The following is a 4,852-nucleotide window of genomic DNA, read 5'->3' on the forward strand; positions in this document are numbered from 1 at the left end:
GCCTCTGCCTCCTGAATTGGCTCTCTTTCTCACTCTTTTTTTTTTTTTTTTTTTTTTTTTTTTTTGGTTTTTCGAGACAGGGTTTCTCTGTGTAGCTTTGCGCCTTTTCCTGGAACTCACTTGGTAGCCCAGGCTGGCCTCAAACTCAGAGAGATCCGCCTGGCTCTGCCTCCCGAGTGCTGGGATTAAAGGTGTGCGCCACCACCACCTGGCCTCTTTCTCACTCTTAAAGAAGGTTCTCAACCTTCCTAATGCTATGACCCTTCAATACAATTTCTCATGTTGTGGTGACCTCCAGCCATAAAATTATTTTGTTATTACTTCAAAACTGTGATTTTGCTGCTGTTATGAATCATAATGTAAATACCTGATAGGGGACCCCAAGGGGGTCATGACCCACAGGTTGAGAACCACTGTTCTAGAGGGACTCCCATCCTTCCCTGTTTCTATCATATTCAGATCTCCATCTACTGTATTGCTTGTCTACAGCAATGTCTAGTTCTCCCTCCCTCCTCGAAGCCCCATCTCAGCCCTGAGACCTTCCCGTTCTATGTGGACCGACAATTCAGAGCATTTACAACCAAAAACTATAATAAAATGGCTGCCACAACTAAGCATCTATTTTGTATTATGACATTAGCTCATTTCATCTAACTCTGACCACACAAGGTCAATTCTGCTCTTCCAAGGTCACACGGTATGTAAGCAACACAGGTGGCCATGCTAGCCGGCAAAAGCTCTGCTCTCAGCCCTTTGAGCCCAGGAAGCAGACACCAGTCAGGGCAACATCAATGGAGACAGGGTCTAAGGGGAGCCAAGAGTACCTGGAGGGCTTCCCATAGAAAGTGACGCTGGGCCTTGAAGCATGTGTAGGAGTTCTGGAAAGAAGCTCTCTGGGTAGCAGAAAGGGCAAGGGCAAGGCCTTAGAAATTTGGAAGGACAGGTCTCTGGGGTGTTTCTGGGCCATACCAGCTTGGAGGTGGAAACACTGGCTTTTTGTTGCTGCCTACAAATGCCTTTCATGTGACACCAGGAGTCCTGGCATCCCATAGTCACTCTTGAATTTCCCAATGTGAAATTCAAGACTGTGGACGCTGTAGGTATGAGAGACCCTCAGACATTTGGCAACTAACTGCCTTCCACGCTCTTCCTGTGTTCCTGTGGGGCCTCCTGGGATCCAAGAAGCCCTCCTTCCCTCCTTGGCCCTTCGATGCCTCTCAGCTGAGAGTCTGAGTGAGCCACTTCACTTCTCTGAGCTCAACTTCCTATCTGTGAAGCAACCCCCCCACCTCCCCACCCCCACCCCAGGCCAACCCCAGCCCCACCCCCTGATAGCTTTGGAAGTCAGAGGATGATTAAAAGAGAGTGTCAGTCAGGGCCTTGGAGGGCTCTTCGCTTGTTTTGTTTTTGGAATAGATTCAGCCCTTCCAAGATGGTGGCTGTTCTTATGGTTAAGGCCTTGGAACCCAGAGGGGGACTGAGACATCTGGGTATACTGAGCCTGAGGAGGCAAGCATGCAGCTCATGAGCAGGCTCTTCCTTTCCTTCCTCCTGTCCTTTGCTCTATGCTCCTGGTTTGAGCTCCTTTGTACCACTAGGGGCACAGTGAAGCCTGCAGCAGAGCTTGGCAGGAAAATCTGGCTGCAGGACAGCCCTTCACTTCTTCAGCTTGACCATCACCACCGTCATGTCATCATCATCATCACCATCACCACCATCACCACTATCATCACCATCATCACCATCACCATCACCATCACCACCATCACCATCACCATCACCATCACCACCATCACCATCATCACCATCATCACCATCATCGTCACCATCACCACCGTCATATCATCATCATCACCATCATCATCACCATCATCGTCACCATCGCCACCGTCATCATCACCATCATCGTCACCATCATCACCATCACCACTATCATCACCATCATCACCATCACCACTATCATCACCATCATCACCATCACCACCATCACCATCACCACCATCACCATCACCACCATCACCATCATCACAATCACCATCACCATCACCATCACCACCATCACCATCATCACCATCATCACCATCATCGTCACCATCGCCACCGTCACCATCACCACCATCACCATCATCGTCACCATCACCACCGTCATATCATCATCACCATCATCATCATCATCGTCACCATCACCACCGTCATCATCACCATCATCATCACCATCATCACCATCACCATCATCACCATCACCACCACCACCATCACCATCATCACCATCATCATCACCATCATCATCACCATCACCATCATCACTCCTGCAGCTCTAGCTTGGCCTAGTAGATCTAGTCCATAGTGCTCAGAGGGGAAGCAAAGGAGGAACCCAGGGCAGCATTGTAGCCATGAGGTGTACATGGAGGACGTATTTGGAGACAGCCACTCTCCCAGCTGCCCTCAGACTTCCAGGAGCTGAGGGGAGCCAGGTCTTGGGGTCTTAGGGCTGAGAAAGGAGGTGGCTTCTGAGGCAGCCAGTCCCCTGAGGAGCCATAGGTGGTGAGAATGAAAAGGAACCAAGCAACTCTAATGAGAGGTGGGACAGTGGGTCTCCCACTTGCTATTCTCAAGGCCTAGCTGTCCCATGCTGGAATTATGCCTCTCCTAGCAGGCCTTCCTTGCTTCAACCAAGTCAGGGAGCAACACCAGGAAGAGAATAGCCTTCAGTTAATTGCCAAATGTCCAAGAGGCTGGTGTCCTCTAGTACCAAGTGACTCAAAGGGCCCCTTGGAATCTAGGAGAGACTCGGCATGCTGTGGGATGGTCTGTATGTCAAATTGCTCTGATTGGTCAATAAATAAAACAGGAAGGCGGAACGAGACACTGCCAGCCGCCACCAGGACAAGCAGTATGTGAAGATGTCGGTAAGCCACAAGCCACGTGGCAAGGTATAGATTTATAGAAATGGTTTAATTTAAGATATAAGAACAGTTAGCAAGAAGCCTGCCACGGCCATACAGTTTGTAAGCAATATAAGTCTCTGTGTTTACTTGGTTGGGTCTGAGCAGCTGCGGGACTGGCGGGTGAGAGAGATTAGTCCTGACTGTGGGCCAGGCAGGAAAACTCTAGCTACACTCGGCAGCATAGCAAAGTAGAGGAGGCCCTCTCGAATTACTGTCAGAGTAAAAAGTGTCAGATGTCCCTTGGGTCCTGTTCCATTAGCTAAGTTCTCCACAAGAGCCTGTCTGCCCTGCGCCCGCATATCCTACACATACACTTCTATACCTGCACCCCAAGCCAGGATCAGGGAGTTACCACAGCATACACTGGAAGCCAGGCACCCACCGAGGAGGAGGGCTCTGCTCATCACTTAAGCCGCTTTGAGTCCGGATAGCTGGACAGGGTGTGGAGTGTTGATGAAGCAAGCGTACATTCTGAGCAGAGTAAAAGTCCAGGCTAGAGAGGGCTCCGTGGTTAAAAGAATGTATCATAGCTCATGCAGAGGACCTGGATTCGACACCCAGCACCCACTTCAGACATCTTACAACTGTAGTCTAAAGATTTCCTGTGTCCCCTCACTAGGGGGCGATGCTTCAGGGCATGGCTCAAACAGCCACCCACTACTACAACTGTCTGTAATTCCAGCTCAGGGAGATCTGACACCTTCTTTTGGCCTTTGAAGTCACACACACACACACACACACACACACACACACACACACACACACACACACTTTTTTTTTTAACTTAGGAAGACCAGAAGTCCATAGGAATAAAAGAAATGACACCAGGGTATATGCACAGTGTCAAGATTTCATGAACCTGGGACATCTGTTCTGTGTGTGTTCTGACATCACTCTACATTTTATTTTATTTTCAAAGATGTATTTATTTATTTTTACTTTGTGTGCATGAGTGTTTTGCCTGAGTGTATGTCTGTATGTGAAAGTGTCCAAGATTGTTTTCTAAAAATGGCATTTTATGACAGGTCATGGATCCGGGCTGCCTGTGGGTATGGAAGGGAGGTTCTGGATGAGGTGCAAAGGGGGGAAACCCAGGGACAAGTCTTCCTGGAAACTCCCCCTCACCTCCTCCTGAAAGACAGTGACCATTACCTGACTCGGTATGGTCGCACAGGGGGAGCAGCAGCCAGCCCTCCCTGAGCCTTGGCGAGGATCCCCGTGAAACATCTGGCAGGCCCTGTGTACACAGCTCTGTGTTCCTTCCTATGCAGGGCGGGAGACTCCAGCTAAGACAGACGCAGCAGGAGGGGGGACCGCTTAGAACCAGGTGGGACAGACAGCAGGAGAGGGGGACCGCTTAGAACCAGGTGGGGCAGACAGCAGGAGGGGGGACCGCTTAGAACCAGGTGGAAAGGAAACCTCGGGAGGACCCAGGCTTCCTTAGACTTCGTAAAATCCAGGGGGTGAGAAATCTTGAGCCTCTGAAGCCCAGCCCCTTCTGGTCACCATGGAGACTTGGACAGCCTGACGGGGTCCCGCCCACCGGGGGCCTGAAGCTACTGCAGTCCCAGGGCAGGGGCTGTAGAACTACCCTGTCCTGTGAGCAAAGCTGAAAGGGGTTTCGAGGTCCCCACCTTGCCCCTCCAGCCAGGCGCCCCCGGCTCCCGATGGCATGAGGAGCATCTTGGCATTAAGAATAGCCTGCTGTTGCCGGGCGGTGGTGGCGCACGCCTTTAATCCCAGCACTCGGGAGGCAGAGGCAGGCGGATCTCTGTGAGTTCGAGGCCAGCCTGGTCTCCAAAGCGAGTTCCAGGAAAGGCGCAAAGCTACACAGAGAAACCCTGTCTCAAAAAAAAAACCAAAAAAAAAAAAAAAAAAAAAAAAAGAATAGCCTGCTGTCCTTT

Source organism: Peromyscus californicus, unplaced genomic scaffold, assembly GCF_007827085.1.
Source record: "Peromyscus californicus insignis strain IS unplaced genomic scaffold, ASM782708v3 Scaffold_7__1_contigs__length_154581171, whole genome shotgun sequence".
NCBI classification, from domain to species: domain Eukaryota; kingdom Metazoa; phylum Chordata; class Mammalia; order Rodentia; family Cricetidae; genus Peromyscus; species Peromyscus californicus.